General features: G+C 49.4%; 1 long non-coding RNA gene across 2 annotated transcripts in view; it reads right to left on the bottom strand.

Moving 5' to 3' along the window:
* LOC126647738 (uncharacterized) overlaps positions 1 to 17,874 on the bottom strand; it is an 853,551-nt gene that overhangs the window by 663,504 nt on the left and 172,173 nt on the right. The window contains exon 1 of one of the 2 annotated variants that reach the window (XR_007630666.1): positions 13,645 to 13,682. The exons of the other annotated variant lie outside the window; for it this stretch is intronic. This is a non-coding gene — a long non-coding RNA (uncharacterized LOC126647738). Of the gene's footprint in view, positions 1 to 13,644; positions 13,683 to 17,874 lie in introns of those variants that run through there. 2 annotated transcript variants of the gene reach the window in all.

The raw sequence follows: 17,874 nt of genomic DNA, 5'->3' as shown, positions 1-17,874 counted from the left end.
GATGAGGTGACAACCCAGCAAGGGTCCTGCTAATAAAGAAACTGGTTAAAGAATGCACAACAAACAGTGCAGGAAGGTTTGCAGCAGCAGTAGAGACATGTTTACCACCCATGGTGCAGTGATTGTGTCATGGTGGTCTTGGAAACATTCCAGTGTTGCTCCAAAAATAGAATACATCTCCAGTGCAGATCCACATCCCGGGAGAATTGTTTGTGTTCTCTGCCTTTCCATGCAGAGAGGTGTGCTCTGAAATCTACCTGGTGGTGAGAAACCTGAGACCTGTTGGGCTTTTCCCATCCTTGTGCTTCCAGAGGGGACTCCTGGTGCTTGGGCCATGGCCACAGTAGGTGAACTTGGGGCGTTCAGAATTCTGGTGTTGAGAGCAAGGATTGTGGCAGCCAAGAATTGCTGTTACTCTCTATTTCCCAGATTTATTCTATGATTCTGTAGTTCGTGCTGTGTGGAAGGTCAGAGCTCCTGGAGAAGAGCTGCCCCCAGAGGTACATCCAGCAGTTTCACCCTCCCTGGAAAGGGTCTCCTTTGCTGGGCTGTCCCAGGTTGGGTGGGGGATTTGCATTCTTAACCATCAGTTTTGGTTTGTGCTGTGTCCAGCCTGTGAGAACAGATGCACAAAGTCAGCCTTTGGCTGATGAACGTACCGAGAGGTGTCAGCAACGCACACTAAGAATTACCATGTTCTGATTTGATTCCTTGATTGCCAGATCCAGTACAGGGGTTGTTTGACGTGCCATGGCACAGGCTGGGGGGGAATGGATGGAGGGCACCCTGAGGGGGAGCCCTTGGGGGTGTGGGTTGATGAGAAGCTGGATGTGCCCCGGCCACCTTCATGGACAGCCCAAAGACCCCCCCGTGCCCTGGGCTGATCCCACAGCGTGGGCAGCAAGGGATAAGGGGGGATCCTGCCCCTCTCACGTGAGACTCCAACCTTAATGAGGCTTCCCTGTGTCCAGCTCTGGGATCTCCAACAGCAAAAGGATGTGGAGTTGCTGGAGCAGGTCCAGAGGAGGCCACGGAGCTGGAGCCAGGCTGGGAGAGCTGGGGGGGTTCCTCTGGAGAAGAGAAGGCTCCAGGGAGACCTGAGAGCCCCTTGCAGGGCCTAAAGGGGCTCCAGGAGAGCTGGAGAGGGACTGGGGACAAGGCATGGAGGGACAGGACACAGGGAATGGCTTCCCAGTGCCAGAGGGCAGGGAGAGATGGGATGTTGGATATTGGCAGTATTGGGTTAGTGGTTGGACTTGATGATCTTAAAGGTCTTTTCTAACCTGAATTATTCTATGATTCTGTAACATCTTGATCCCAAAAAGCTCTTGTTGCTCTCTCCTCAGTAATAAGTGCATCCAGGTGGCTCATCTTTTTGCTTTACCAAGCAAATTATAAAATATCTGATATATACAAAAAGAATGAGAGAGGAAGGCAAGTCTCAGATCCACGGGTCAAAAGAGACCACTGTGACAAGTTCAGCTTAGTATTGGTGCTTTCAGCTGAGACTCCCAAAAAACTGAAAGCCCTCAATTCCAGAGGCACCAATGTGTGATGTGGCCTTCAGCCCTCGAGCTGAAGTTGTGTATTTAATGTCATAGTTGTGTAAAGATGAGTCCTGACAGGAGCTACTGGAGGCATCAGATGTCTGGGTATGCATTGTTGCAACATGAGAAATCAGATTTGTTCTTCCTGCAGAGATGGTTTTGGTGGAATTGGATTTTTGGACTAGTTCATTTCAGACACTTAAAACCACTCCAGTGAAGAGGCATTGGAAAATCAGACACAGTTCTATTTCAGCCTGTTGTATTAATGCAATCTGCAAAATAAAGCCATTACAAGCCATATAATGCTACTAAGGACTGTATTTTTGGAGACTGAAAAGGTCCTTTCTGAAATAGGAGAATGTTACTGAAAAAAACCCACTCCTTTGACATTCAAACTCTCCCATATAGATGATTTCAAGCTGATTAGTTAAGCCCAGCACAGCATAAAACCGGGGAGAAGGATCAAATCATGCAAGTCCCAGTTCTGTGAGGGAGTTTGCTGCTCCCTGAATACCTCACCTTATATATTACACACCCTTTAATACACTCCAGCAACTGTAAATTGAAAAAGGAGCAAGCAGTGGAAAATCCGTCCCAGTATCCCAAAACACTGTCACACGTGAAACCTCACCCCCACCTGGAAGTGGCTTCTCCTGCAGCAGCTCCCTAAAACGAAGAGGGATGAGGAAGGAAAAGAAAGAGGTGTAGTCTGAACTTCCCAACTCCTGCAAAAGTAAATGTGTGCATGACCGAGCTGTGACTGATGTCGCCGGGTCCTGCTACGTAACACTGAAGCGTGTCCTGCCAAAACAAGCAGCCAAAGGCTTTCCTCGGTATTTATTTTAGAAAACAGTAAGACTGAGGCTGGTTTTAGAGCCTGATGTAACGCCATCCTCAATGGTTTCCTCATCAGCTGGCAGACACTGCCCCGATTGCCTTATCAGACGTGCTGTGAGGATGGGGGTGATGCACAACTGCAGAAACCAGTGCACAGACACACAGTAGACAGCACATTTTCCTCAGTTTAGGGCAAAACGAGAGAGGTCAAACCTAGTCAGACCAGTGCAAAAAACCTAAAGGTAAGTGAAACAGTTGGAGCATTAGGCATGAGAATAATTAGAGAGTGGAGAGAACTAGAATATATGAGTATGTGAAGGATGAAATTCAGGAAGTGTTCTTGTTAAGATGCTGTTAAAAGGTTTCAGCTGTCACCAAAATGTGCAGTGGAATATGTAAAACTATTGTGGAGGTAGTTCAAGTGGGTGAATTGCCAAGGAGCAGCTCTGGAAAGCTGTCCTTTGACAGGAACAGACATGTTTAAACCTGGTTTCAGCTGAGTCAAAGGAAATCCTTCCCTTAAATCTCAGAACAGGGTTTCACTTTGAACTCAGAATAATTCTCCCACGGGTTATTCAGAGAATCATGAATATCTCGAGCTGGAAGGGACCCACAGCGATCATCAGGTCTGACTCCTGGCCCTGCCCAGACACCCCAGCAGTCACACCCTCCCTGATTCCCCCTCTATCCTCTTCCCTTGGTTTTTGGAGCAGCACTCTGGTCCTGTGGCATTCAGAGCCTGTTTCTGGATCCAGGTGTAGCACAGCTGTACACAAAGCTTTCTGCCTTCTCTGCCAGCTCATGTCACTGTTGGCTCACAGATGGATATCCCAGGTATTTTAAGACTCCATTTAGATGCAGCTGTGACAGGAGCCACATCTAAGCTGCTCTTCAACAACATTTATTAGTTTTAGGGTGGCTACTGGGAGTGCAAGTATTAAGGAACTGGTCTCCAAAAATTCAAGTCCAAAGTGCTGATCAGTAAATTTGATACTGAGCAGGGGGTTTCACTCAGTGGACAGCAGTACTGGGCTGATCCCTGTGTAATCCCTCTCCAAGCCAAACAGAAACATCAACATCAAAATTGGCAACAGAAAATAATCCAGTGGTGGTTTTAAATCCGGTCCAAATTCTGTGACTGATCACAACAAAACATTTCCTGTGCATCTCTGCTCTGGAGCCAGGCTGGGACAGCTGGGGGGGTTCCCCTGGAGAAGAGAAGGCTCCAGGGAGACCTGAGAGCCCCTGCCAGGGCCTAAAGGGGCTCCAGGAGAGCTGGAGAGGGACTGGGGACAAGGCATGGAGGGACAGGACACAGGGAATGGCTTCCCACTGCCAGAGGGCAGGGATCAGATGGGATATTGGGAAGAGATTCTTCCCTCTCAGGCCCTGGCACAGGTTGCCCAGAGAAGCTGTGGCTGCCCCTGGATCCCTGGAAGTGTCCAAGGCCAGGCTGGATGGGGCTCGGAGCAACCTGAGGTAGTCCCTGCCCGTGGTGGAGGGTTGGTTAAATGATCTTTAAAATCCCTTCCAACCCAAACCATTCTGGGATTCTCTGATTCAAAGAGCCTTCAACAGCAGGAAAAAAAAAAAAAAGTAAATTGTCAAACAGCCACATTTCATAATTCCTTTCTGTCCTTATTTTGAGACAGACCCAGAAGCAATGAAATCTTTGTTCATCCCTGATGCACTGGCTTTTTCTACAGTGTTTTAAAAATGGTCCTGAAAAGAAAAAAAAAAGAAGTGTTCAGCAACCCAAATATCAAGAGATTTTTGTGCAGGAGAGAATATTTCATGATAGGAAGACATGAGAAAACTGAGCAACTGGTGCATTTTCATGCTTTGATACAACCAGCCTGTGCCATCTCTGTTCCAAAAAGAGTTCACTACATCTGGTTAGGAAAGAGTTTAGTCTTCTCAGATCACAATAGGTCTTTCCTAAGTGGAGTAGGATTCCATAAAAAATTAATCTAGAGGCCATAAATATTGAAGGCATTGCAGGATGGATTTGGGTCTTAAAATGTCATTTTTAAGGGAAGAGAAAAATCCAGGAACTCCTGTCTTTCCTCTCCTCTTGCCCATTCCAGGCTGGAACTGTTCCATCAGTAGGTGCAGTACAGGTAACAGAGGTTAATTTTCCAGCACCAAATATGCTCATTGCTGGACAGATAAGCCATGACAAGTGTTTTTCCTACCATAAAATAAGAGTTAGAAAACAACACGGTATTAAATAGCACTGAAAGGGCTGGCTGTCCACGAGCTCTGCTCAGCAGAGTGGTTAAAGATGTGGAGCTCAGTACACCCGGAAAAAACCCCACGGCTGCCCTTTGGCCAGAAAATTACTGAGCATCATTAAATGTGTGAGAGTTCCCTCTCAGAGCACTGCCCTGCACACCACAAACAGCTGGGATTTTACTGTGGGTTCCAAAGCAGATTTGCAGTATGAAGGTGACAGGTTGCTGGGCAGAGGTTGCACCTCAGTATTTTTCTCTGGCTGATTCATGGTCAGGGAAGAGGCTTCAGAAACGAAGCTGTTTCTTCCCCAGCAGAGATGACCTAATGAGACACAGTCACCAGATAAGGTTTTGCGTCACCATCTTTTATGTAAATTCTTTTTTAGGGCTGGTAAGGGAGTGTTACAGTTGGCCACTTCATGAAGGAAAACAAACAGACAGAGTTCTATTTTTAGTCTTCTGAGAATATAACTCACAAATGCCATTTTTTCCAGAGGTGATCCGTTGATTTTCCACATTTCTGCTCATGGTCAGCCAAGCTTTTAACACGGAATTGCATCTCGAATTCGTGTGGCAGTTACACACAAAATCTTTCAAAGTGTTGCTTCTGATACCTAACACAAAATTCATAGGTGGCTTCTTTTCCACATCTTTTTAGCATCTTTGAGAGCTTCATCAAAACTCAGTTAACTACAACAAAGCATTTTGAGAACTGCTACCTACAGCGAGGCAAGTAATCAAACCAAACACTGTTTACTGCCTAAACCAGGGTAAATATAACCCTCCCTCGGATTTTTAGATTCTTTACTGGACACATTTACTGGATCTGTTATCGCTCAGGTATTTTCCTTGTACAGTAGTAAAATCCTAAACAAATCTACACAAGATAAAATCCTAAACAAATCTATACAATCTATATCTATATTAATCTGTACAACACCAGTGTTTTAGCACTGTGCAACCAAACAAAAGTGATTTTGACATTTTAAGCATTGGAAGCAGCTTTACCTGCTCTCTGAAGTGTTGCTCCAGAATTCTTGTGCCAGGAAAGAATTAAAAAGGATTTTAGACACGCTGAAGACAATTCAAAGCATTTAACACCCCAAGGAATGGTAATGGATTGAACCCCTGTTCTGCCACCACTGCCCCAGTTCTTTGAACCTTTGGTGTTATGCATACAAAGAAAGTGCAAATGCAAGTGTGGGATGGTGGGAGAACTTTCAAAACAAATCAGTGTGGTCATGGCTTATGTTCTTCTTCTTGTCCCTCTTCAAGGAAACATGAGAATAAAAGTCACTCTAATTTTCCATTTGGTTTTTTTGCACATGAAAGAGGTCATGCAGGGAAGGGTTGTGAGACTGCCATCATGTACAGAATTAATTTGGTATTGCAAACGGTAACATCAGTGACCAGGAACCACCTCTGGCCCACAGAGATCCCACAGGCTGCCTGCTGGTCAGCAGGTACAGCAGCCTGGGTTGTTCCCACCTCCCTGCTGGCAGGTAGAGGCTGCAGGAAGCCGCCCAGACTCCGAGGAACTCGCTCCCAATTTGTCTTGGCTGGTGCCTGTGCTGGTTTTCCCTCTGTGTGCGTCACTGGGTGTGCGTTCCTCGATACCGCCAGCGATACACCCGTGTTTGGAGATGGGTGTCGAGTTCCACGGGATGGGAAAGGGCCACAGGAAAAGTGTCCTGCCGAGGGGTTGTGCTGCTGTGGTGACGTGTGAAATACACTGCCAGTTCACCAGGTGAATTTGGTGAAACACAGTCCAATGCACCAGGTGAATTTGGCTAAAGGGGAGGGAGGAGGCACAGCCTCTGCTCCCAGAGACACCCACAGTGTCCCAGTGCCAGGAGTGGGATGAATTCACAAGTGCTCAGGAGCTCAGTAAGGAGATCTCTGGTGTGAGCAAAGGCAGGTCACAAGAGCAGAAGGGGTGGGGTGTGCTCAGTGAGACCACATCACTGTATTGTGAACCCCCTGCACCTCACTCCCACCCCCTGGAAGGGCTGCAGGACACCTGCACCACCCTCACTTACACACTCAGTGTGCAAAGAAATGAGGTTGGAGCCTGTGGGTTTTCTCCCTTATTTCCTCTGTCCCTAAAGGTGCTTTCCTCAAGACTTTGATTTCCTCCAAAGCACATAAAGCAAAATTGAGCCACTCTGGTGGCAGCAGCTCCCCACCAAAGTGCCTGGTCTTAGCTAAAAGCAGCATGGCATGAAATCTCCCTGCTAATACACATTTCCCAGCAGTTCTGGATCTGGAGCTGCCTTACTGATCTCATCAACTATCTCCACCTCAGGTGAGAGCTGTGGGAGCTCCATCTCACAGCAGTCTTCCAGCAGGACCTGTGGGCAGGCTCTTTCAGCATGGCAAGGGGAGGCAGCAAAGCTGGGGCCTCACAAGGGGCAGCACGATGGAACCACCTGGTCGGGGTTTGCTCGCTCCCTTTGGTGGTTGTCCCACCATCAGGGAAGGCCACCATACAAGCTGAGGAGCTGTGAGCCCCTCTCTCCAGCACAATCACCAGCAAAAGTGAGGAAAAAACTCCCAAACAAACCCAGACCAAGCTTGTGATCCGCCTTTTTGATGCCATCACTGCCTTTCATCCTGTTTCTGTACCCTGAGACAGGACCCGAGCTCAGACAGCTACAGGCACTGGGGAACATCTGCCTGCTCCCAAACATGGTGGTTTGCACCCAAACTGGGGAGCACAGGATGTGCAGACAGCCCCTGACAAGCAGGTTGGCAGGAAAAGCAGAGCCCAGGTCTCCTGAGTGGTAATCCTGCCTGCTGGGCATATTCCCTTCCCCGTGGCCTCTGGGCCACGCAGAGCTCATGTTGAAGCCTGCACAGGTTCTATTTTTCATGTTCACTAAAATTTGACTCAATTTGTGCCAAAATCTCTCAGGATTCTCCCTCCCCTGTCCCCCATGAGTTATGTTTCCTTGAAAAACCACAACCCTCTCCGAGTACCTTAGAAATGCACCATAAGCACTCAGCCAGCACGAGGCAGTAATAAATGAGGCAGAATTACATGCCAGGATGTGCTGGTGATAATGTTTTCCACTGAAGACGGGAGCAGTGAAATTTTCCAGCACAACAACAGAGGCCCTGCTCCCCCACCCCACGAGAAACACGAGTGGGACTTCACCTGCCCACCCCGTGTGCCCGTCCGGCCCCACACCGTCCCCATCTGCCCCGTCACCCGTGGGTGACGAGCTCGGCCAGCCCAGCACTGGCTGACCTTTAAATCCATCTTGTCTTGTCTGCGTGCCCAAGAGGAAATCACATGTGTGGCACGAGCCTGACCCAGAAATATTGCAGGGAGTAGGATATTTTGTGCGAATAAGGAAGGGCAGGGTCTGCAAGATGAATCACCACAACAATAATTATCCTGAGGAAAAACCTTGGAGGGTGGATTAACCGTGATAACTTGCCCTTTCAAGGTAACAACAATGCGAGCCGTCAGCTCTTCTCCTCGGTGGGGGACAGAAAATGCTCCAGCACAAAGCAGAAAAATAAAAATGACGGGAGTTCAGAAGAAGAGATTGCCCAAGGAGGCATCCTTCACTTCCCAACTGCCCCGGCTCCAGCCTGCCATTGTTATACAATATGCCACGAGAATTGCTTCAAACATTATTTTTAGCACACCAGCAGCTTTCAGTGAAAATAAATAAAGGGCCAGACAGTTGCTATAAAGACAGGAAATAAACTTTAGAAACTCTTTAGCTCTTGGCTGAGCAGGGCAACTGAATTACACAGTTCCTGAGCGTGCACGATAGTCTCAGATAAGATGAACTCTGATAGTTTTCTCTTTTCTTTCCTCCCATCAACCCAGTTATAACATCACCATCAGTGCTTTGTGACTGCTCCCCACCTAGAGCAGACACCAAGGCCAGGAACCCCAGGGTGCTGCAGTCTCTGCCTGCACCTCTGGTACGTCCCTCCCGTGGCTGTGCCATGTGCACACAAAGGGTTCAGAGCCAGCAGCTCCCATGAGCAGCAGCTGCAGTGCTGTGCCCATTCCCAGTCCCTGGAGGCAGCCCCTGTGGCCAGGACACATCCCCAGAGCAGTGTCCCTCTCCCTCCCCAGCCCACCCTGCTGCTCGGCTCAGGCACAGGAGCACGAGTTCCTCCTGAGGAAGTGGGAGAGCTCTGCTTGTGTCGCACCTGAACTGCTCAGAGGAGCTTCGAGCATCCCAAAGATGGGCAGAGCCGTGGTGGAGGTGAGGGAGGGAGGAAATGATTTTCCACCAGAGGTGGGAAGAGACAGCAGCACCTCCAGCCCCTGCAGAGCCCTGGTGAGGGCAGGTACAGCTGCCCAGGGGGAACATTAACAACCTGCTGCTCATCCAGCACCCCCTGCACTGAAGGAGCAACGAGTAAAAGCCCAACTCCATCTCCCAGTTGAAACAATATTCTAATATTTGTTCTTGAGCCAGCCTTGTGTTCAGCCTGGGCTAAATGCTCCAAACTACCATGTTGTCAATCAGAGCAGGTGGTGGGGAGGTGACAGTATTTTGCTGCCTTTCAGCTGGTCAAGGGAGGGGATTGTCCTGCTCTGCTCTGCCCTGGGGTGGCCTCACCTGCAATATTGGGGCAGTTTTGGGCACTGCAACAGAAGGAAGAGATTGAGCCATTGGAGAGTGTCCAAAGGAGGGAAATGGAGATGGGGAAGGGCCTTGATTTGAAGCTGTGTGAGGACACTGAGGGCACTTGGTGTGTTCAGCTGGAGCAGAGGAGACTGAGGGGAGACCTCCCTGCAGTTCCAACTGCCTGGGCAGGGGCAGAGGAGGGGCAGGACTGAGCTCTGCTCTGGGGGGAGCAGGGACAGCCCCCAGGGAATGGCTGGAGCTGTGTCAGGGCAGGCTCAGGGTGGATCTCAGGGAAAGGTTCTTCCCCCAGAGGGTGGTTGGCACTGAACAGGCTCCCCAGGGCAGTGGGCACAGCCCCAAGGCTGCCAGAGCTGCAGGAGGGTTTGGATGATCCTCTGGGGCACAGAGGGTGACTCTGGGGATGGGCCTGTGCAGGGCCGAGGGTTGGACTGGATGAGCCTTGTGGGTCCCTTCCAACTCAGCGTATCCTGGGATTCTGTAACCAGTTATCTGCCTCAAGTCTGCTCTGAAGAGCAGAGGTGCCACAGCCTTGTCTGTGCTTCAGCCCATCTGCCCCAGGGCTGGGGAAAGTGCTGGCATTCCTTCTGTGAGTGCTGCCTGCAGCGGGTGCTTCCCGGGGCAGGAGCTGGAGAGAAAACCCCCCCTGTGGTCACTCAAGCTCTGCGGTGCCCCTGGGCAGGACAGCTCTCTGCAGTGACCCCCCTGGGGCAGATAAACCCGCAAGTGAAAGCAGGGGCAGTCCGTGCTCCCTGCTCCGTGCTGTGCCCCGCTCGGCATCTGCGCTGGGCAGGGATGTGCTGTCAGACCGCGCCGAGGAAAGGCTCTTCCTGCTCCTCTGCGATTCCAGCTGAACCTCTGCCAGCAGCGAACAGAGCCACGGAAAGTGAAACCAGAGCACCGAGCGGGGAAGGAGCCTGGGGAAGGCGCTTCCCAGGCGCTGCTCCAGCCTGCAGCTACCACGGAATTCCTGTGCCCTCTGCAATCTGTGCAGTAACTCTAATAACAACGAGAAAATGAATAAAAACCTTTCCCCGTCCCAATGGTGTGTGGGTACCTTCCCATCTCGCTGCTCCTGAGTTATAAGGAGTAAGGAACTTAACCATTACTGAGCCTGCTAACAGCTCTGTGTGCCTCTGCCACCTCCGCTTCATCCTGAGCTAGGCTGCCAGCACCTTCTAATTGCTCCCCACCAGCCTCTCCTGAATACCTTGGATGTCTCCTGTTTGGAGGCAGGTCCATCAGCACTTGAGGGGTGGTCTGGGGGCAAGGTGAGGTCACATTATTTAAGCACTTTGCTTTCTTAGCTGTACACAGAGACCCTTCTGATTGCAGGAACATCCCTCCCCTCTGTTTTTAATTTAAGGTTTAACAAAATGATTTTCATATTTTTACAGCCCCAAAACATTAAAAAACCCCCACCCTTCAGCCACGGCCCCCCCAGCTTGGACTCAGTCCTGCCTCCCTCAGTGACAGAACAAGAGTAAAACACCTTATCAATGTGAACAGATCAGTTTCCCCTGTGGTGGAGTTGTTTTCAGCGTGCTGTGATGTGTATTACAAAAGCCAAAGATATAAATGATCAACTGGAAGCTCGAATTAATTTTTCCCCGTGTCTAAATTAGGAGGGTGAGTAATTGCCGCAGTAATCGCAGGCAGAGCCTGTTTATCAATGCCAGTGAATAATTGGCTATTAAACAATAGTGCACTTTGCCTTTGAAAATTCACAACACTCCAACAGGAAGCACAGGGCCAGTTTTATATTGGCCTGGTGATGGATGAGAGGAGTGGCAGGATTACAAACGCAGTTTGGGGAAAAGCTTCCTGCCGTGTCTCCCCCAGCAGCATCCCCGTGCCTGAAGAGCTATCCTTGCTGCAAGGATAAGCACACAGAGGGCTTAGATTACAGCATCTGAAGTCACAGGGCCAAAATAGCACAAGCCTAATTCTGTAATCAATCACTGCTGATCACAGGCAGCCCCGGGCTGTGCCCCGAAACCACAGGCAGGAGCTGCCTCTTGTTTTCTGGTTTTGTACACGCGCCCGTCTGCCACTCTCTGACCTCACCCTTTGTTCATCACAGCATCTGGCCCTCTTATCTTCCTTCTGCCCTCCCATTTTCCATGCCAAGCCTATCCTCTTCCCACCATGCTCCTCATCCCTTCCTCTGACGACTCTGGATCGGATCCCTGTCCTCCCAGGGTACCACCCTCCCTTCCCTGCTATGCCAACCCCTCAACTCCACCTGCTTTGCAGTGCCACCACTCCAGTTCTTTCCCCTCCTGGCTGATTCTGTGTGCTCACCCCAGGCACCCACAGCTCCTCCAGCTCCCAGGACCTCACCTGTGCTCCCTTCCTTGTCCAAGCCTCTTCCTTTCTCTGAGCTTTCTGGATCAGGAGCAGACACGGTGCAAATGGTTGGGGATCCCTCCTGTTCCTGCTGCTTCCAAGCCCTTTCTCTTGCCCAGTCTCTCCTCATCCTCCTCCATGCTTCACCCAAAGCTCTTTCTTCTCCTCCCAGATTCCCACACCCACTGCTGGTGCTGTCAGGTTCTGGTGTGACAACCCAACCAGTCTCTCACATTGGCATCTCCATATCCTCACTCCTTCAGTTCATCCACAGCTCTTGTTTGACTCTCTCAGTCACTCTGAAATGGTTAATCTGCAATATTCTCCACCTAGCACTGCTCTTCCTCACCTCCCTGCTGTGCAAATCCCCCTCTGCTCACTGCTCATCCAGATAATTCAATTAGTTTTTCCCTGCTCCTCTGTTTGCAGACCTCTCCTCCCTGTCCTTTCCTCAATTTGAAAAGTGCTCATTTACTTTCAGGTTTCATTTCAGTTCCAGTCTAGACTGTTCTCCCAGAGTCTGATTGAATTTCAGTTTTTCCCTCCTGAAGATGTCAACACAGCAGCAAATTCATTCTCTCTACCTCTGTACCATCACCTTCCCAAAGAAGCAGCTGTAAGATCCAGCTGAATCTGAACAAGTGTATCTGCAGCTCTGGCTGATGCAACTCCTGGCTCTCTTCTCCTGGCTCCCCTGTTCTCCCAGGAAATATGAGCTGACTGGTTTTCCTCACCTCTGGGGTAGGGCACTGGTCTGTTTTCCCTTCCAGTGGCATCTCCATGACATCTCAGTGTCTTTCATCTTCTTTCATCCCTTTTAATTCTGATTATCCTTAACTCTTTTCATTTAACCTTGAATTCTGCAATCTCCCCTTTCCTTTAGCATCTCCTTTCTTTAAGATGTACCAAAAGGTTCTTGATTTCCCTCCTGTCCTTCCAGACACTGGTCCATCCCATAGCTCACTGCAGTTTGTAATATCCTCGTGTTCCTCTGGAAGTTTCTGCCCCTCACATCTTATGGAAGCTTCTCTGATGGAGCTCTCTCATCTCGTCTTCTACCAAGATTTCAGTCAGCCACTTCCTTTTCATCTTCATCTGCTTTTAGCACAGCTGACCACGCTCTTCTCGAGCCCCTGTTCTCTGGACTCAGCCCCCATCACTCCCCCAGCACATTTGCTGAGCAGTTTTCAGCAGCCTTGAACAGCTCTTGGTCTCTTTTCTCCTAACCATGACATTTCCAAGGGAAAACCACCCACCAAACAAGCCAAAAACCCAAACTCACCTCCGTGCCCAAACTCGGTGCCCCCCTCTGTAGGGATGCCTCCTGTTTCACTGCTCAACTCCAGACCTGCCTTTTCCTTCCAAACAAAAAGTAAATAATAACAACAAAAGCTCTTTCTGTAGGATCAGCTCTTATTTAGATCTACTTTTAACTCAGGCTCATCCTGGCTAAAGCAAAGCTTGTGCCCACAGAGCCCCACCTGCCATCACTGACACCATGACCAGGTCTGTCCACGACCCACCACGGCCTCTGCTCTCTCTCCCAGTGCCCAGTTTATGAATCCTATAAGAGTGGTTTCATTCTCTTCAAAGTTTATCCACACTGGGTCCTTGCAAAAGCACATCATTTTTTGCTGAAAAGCCCTGGCTTGCAAAGCCCAGGGATCTGTGCAGGACTGGGGCACATGACACAAGAAAGATGTGGATGTCTTGGAACGAGTCCAGAGGAGGCCACGGAGATGCTCCAAGCCCTTTTGCTCTGGAGCCAGGCTGGGACAGCTGGGGGGGTTCATCTGGAGAAGAGAAGGCTCCAGGGAGACCTGAGAGCCCCTTGCAGGGCCTAAAGGGGCTCCAGGAGAGCTGGAGAGGGACTGGGGACAAGGGATGGAGGGACAGGACACAGGGAATGGTTTCCCACTGCCAGAGGGCAGGGTCAGATGGGATATTGAGAAGAGATTCTTCCCTCTCAGGCCCTGGCACAGGTTGCCCAGAGAAGCTGTGGCTGCCCCTGGATCCCTGGAAGTGTCCAAGGCCAGGTTGGATGGGGCTTGGAGCAACCTGGGCTGGTGGAAGGTGTCCCTGCCCATGGCAGGGGGTGGGACTGGATGGGCTTTAAGGTTCCTTCCAGCCTAAACCATTCTGTGCATCTTTGAAGATGGAATTATCAGAGTCCTTTTCCTACCACAAATCCATTACCAAACCTATAAATCCTCCCAGGAAGCTTGTCAGTCTGTGCCCCCTACTTGCTTCAAGTACAATGCTGACACCTTTCAAGCAGCCCTTACTCTCTGGTCCATAAGAAATTAATTTCACAGGAGCACAGTCTTCTGAGATGTCTAAAGGGTTTGTGTGTGCACTTGCTCCCCCCTGGCCATGGCTCCCAAAAGCTCCCAGGAATAATCCAGTAAAGGCTGAAATTTCTGGTGTCTTTCTGGGCTTTCCCTTCCAGTGAGCAGCACAGAAAACTCCCTCCCTGACGAGGGCAGTCACTGGAACCAGACCAGCAAGAACATGACTGGAAAGCTGTTTTAACCCAAAGCAGAAACCCAAGGTCATGTCTGGAAGTCCCTTTCAGCTCAGAGAGCAGACACCAAATACTTTGCTTTTCCTCTGTGACTGTGTGAGAGTCTTGGACCAACACATGAGGCTTCTTTGAAAAGTGACCAATTTTGGCAGGTGGACACTAGAACCATAAATTTAGCTGCTGAATGTCCTCACCTGGCCATCAGAGAGATGGTCCCACCTCTGGCTGCAGCAGGAGGACAGCACAAAACTTCAGCTTCCCAACACCAAGCCTGTTCATCTGGCTTGGCCCAGCAAGGTCTGCTGAAGCCAGTGAGGCCAGAGCCACCCACAGCCCCCAAACCCTTGGCCCAGACCCCCCAATAACGCCCAGCCCCCATGGCCTGGTCCTGATGTGCCTCCATTTACACCTTCCCTGCTGCACAAAGTACGTGCTCGGACTCGATCTCGACGTCTTCCTGGTCGTTGGACCCCCAACAGTTCACAATTATATGCTTAATACCTTTCAAGTATTTACTCCACAATTACTCTTTGGAAATGTATAACTGGAGGGCTGTGTTAACCAGGCCCATGGTAAACAGATGTGCTCCAAGTGTCTGTACAGGCAACCTTTCCAAAAACATGAATTAGCTTAGTCAAGCGTTTTCCACGGACGCATTTTTGACAGATCAGTTAATACTGTTTACATAATTTGAAACTAAATATTGAAGGCAGGCCTATTTTGCCTTACATCTTGACATAAAATATGTCTCTCTGTAGGTAGATAGGGAAATGTTCCCAGCTTTGCAAGGAGAGAGGAAATTATTGATAAGAGCCCTGATATCTGCAATACAATACACTTTTCAAGGGTTCACAGAATTCCCCCAAAGCTCTCCTATTAGCAAAGGCTGTTTGAACAAACTTGGCTGGAAAACAAAATCCAGTTCAGTACTTTTCCCCTTTTTTTTTTTTTTTTTTTTTGAACCTGCAGGGCTATTTTAAGACCAATTTTATGGTTCCAGTTTAGGCAATGGCTAAAACGGAAGGGAAAAAAAATGACAATATTTCATAATGTTTAGGTGGCTCGGCTCCTGACTCCCTCTCACACCATGATATCACCGTGGCCTCGTGCATTTTTGGTGACATCTTGACATCAGCCTTGTAACAGTGCATCTCCAATACTTGAAGAGAGGAAAAGGGAAGTTTTATTTTGGAAAAAAAGACAGGGTTTGAGTTCTATCATTTTAATTATAGATATATGGAGATTTTAATCTAGTCACAGTCTCAAAATGTCTTCTGCTGATTGCCAGATGTGTAAACATGTGCTAGCCCAAGGTCAGCCCCCGTCACAACAAAAAGCAGACCTGCCTCTTTCTGTGCCCTCCTCCCCATCATTCCACTTTCTCCACCCTTTCTCTCCTTCCTGCCACGAGCATGAGCTTGCTTCCCCTCATCTCCACATGATTTCCTCATGCTATTTGTTACCCCTTCCCACACACAGCTCTGTGACTCCGCCCTGCACATGGCCGGGGAGTGGACACCACCCTTGTTGTCCCTGGCTGTTCCCCACCCAGCCACACGCGCTCCGTGCCGGGCACATCCCCCAGGCTGTGCCATCTCTCTTGACTTGGGGAGAGAGAACCTGATGGCTCTGGAAATGCCTTCTTGGGAGTACCTTCTACAGCTCTCTGGTTCTTGCACTGCCTGGAAGACTGCCTCGTGTTTTCTGGATCAGATCCATGGTGTTTAAGACCTTTCTTTGGCAATGAATAATCTGCTTTGACGGTTCATCTTTTCACCTCTGTGTCCATTAATAAATGTGTAAAGGAAATGTCAAGTCTCTTTTTTTTTTTTTTTTTTTTAAGGAAAAAAAAGGCAAAAATAGTATTTATCTAAATGCACGTTGTGATAACAAAGGAATTTTTTTTTTTTTTTTTGCAAATGCAACGTGTTCCCCCAGCGTGTTTGTAACACATAACTTGCTTTGGGGCGGAATCAGAAAAGTCTCCCAAAGAACCTGTGTGGGAAAACAAGTAATTCCAAACAGTCTGGGTGAGCAGCATCCCTGTGAACAAATAGCTGTGTTTGTGCCTGTCAGGGGACAAGAGGTAAACAAAGAGAACGACAGGAGCCACTGAGAACCGGAGGTCGCTGCGTGACGTGGTGACATTTACATTGCTTGGAGGGAACAGAAGATGCACACCAGTGGGGTTCACATGCTCAGCTCAAAATGACTGGTGAAAAGAGGCTTCTGTTTCTCCAGGTCTGCTCCTGCTGTTAAGGATTGCTGTTGGAGAGAGCAGTTTACTTCAGATGTACCAGTGATTAGTTCCTTCTCTGGTACGCACAGCAAGGGCAGAGGTTCCAAACTCCAAGCACTCGAGGTGGTACCCAGGGAGGGGAACACAGCCTGCAGCTGTAGGCAGGGATAAGCCCAATCCCATTTTGGAATAACAGCCCCAAGACCAGGCCCAGAGTGTGCTTGCACGTGCCAGAGGAGCAGAGGAAGCCACAGCGAGCTCCCCACTCCTAAAGAAAGGGAGAAGTTCAAGGGATTTACGAAACAGCACATGAACAACCTCCAAGTCTTCTTGACTGTGTTCTTTTAGAATTGATGTTCATGTCTTCATACAGGGAGAATTCCAAGACCCAACCATACAAGTTTGCCCCAGAAGCAGGGCTGGGTGGAGCTCACCAGCTCAGGCTTGGAGCAGCTTCATCAACCCCTTACTTTGGTTTAATGTGAAGTATTCCTTGATCTGTGCTTGGATTAAAAAGTCTGAGCAAACCCAAACCCAGAGAAACCTTGGACTCACCAAACATGTTCTCAGGAGTTCCTCAGGCCGTGTCCAGCTCCAAAAGCCAGCAGATGTGTCAGAGGCCATGGCAGAGCAGAGCCTGCCTGGGTGCTCCCACACAGACACAGCTCTGCACCACACTGGCACAAACCAGCTGCATCTTCCGAGTCACTGAAGAGCCAGCAAACTCCTAAATCATCCAAACAGAACCATTCCAAAGCTCTTTCCTCACCCCAGCTCTTCTACTGGCTTCTAATCATCCCTCCCTGTCCCCATCAAGCTCCCACGGCCCTCTGAGCCCGTCAGTTCCTAATTAGGTGGAGCTGCAGGTAATTATCTCCCAGACAAGTGTCCATGCCTGAACTCCTTCTGCTCCCTGGCTTGACTCAGGGCTGGGGTCACCATCAGCCTGGCTCAGATGGGCCCTATCTGGAGGACACCTGGGGGTCTGAGCTTCCCTCTCAAAGGGTACAGCATTCCCTGGGTTTCTCTCCCTGGCCTGAGCTCACCAGCCACTTGTTTGCATCACCAAATCAACCGATTGATCACAACAAGGCACCTTTTCATCGCCACCAGGGTTCAAAACCCACCCAGATCTGCTCTGGAAAGCTCTGGTCAGGTGGCTCTCGCCCTTCCTGAGCTCTGACCTGCCACAGCTCCTCACAGATTCCCATCCCCGCTTTTTATTGCTCCTTTTGCAGTCCCACGGATACATCTGTAAACTGAGAAGCCACTGTGGTTGCTGATGACATGACACGTTGCAGGAGTGGGCCAAGGAGAGCCCAGGAAATTAGCAGGGTTTGCCAATCTTATTTATTTATTTATTGTGGGTTTTTTTCCACAGGCTTTTAGGAGGTAGCAGATTCTTAATACAGAGTGTTGGTATATTAACCTCACGTTTTTGCTACTGAGTTTCTGGTCTGACTTCTACAGGAGGTGTTTTGACAACAAAACAGTGCAGCTATGATTAGCCTGATAAAAGGGAGCC

This window comes from Myiozetetes cayanensis, unplaced genomic scaffold (assembly GCF_022539395.1).
Source record: "Myiozetetes cayanensis isolate MyiCay16 unplaced genomic scaffold, myiCay2020 scf40, whole genome shotgun sequence".
NCBI lineage: Eukaryota > Metazoa > Chordata > Aves > Passeriformes > Tyrannidae > Myiozetetes > Myiozetetes cayanensis.
Note: the sequence above shows the minus strand (reverse complement) of the source record. Positions and strands in the feature narration are given on the sequence as shown.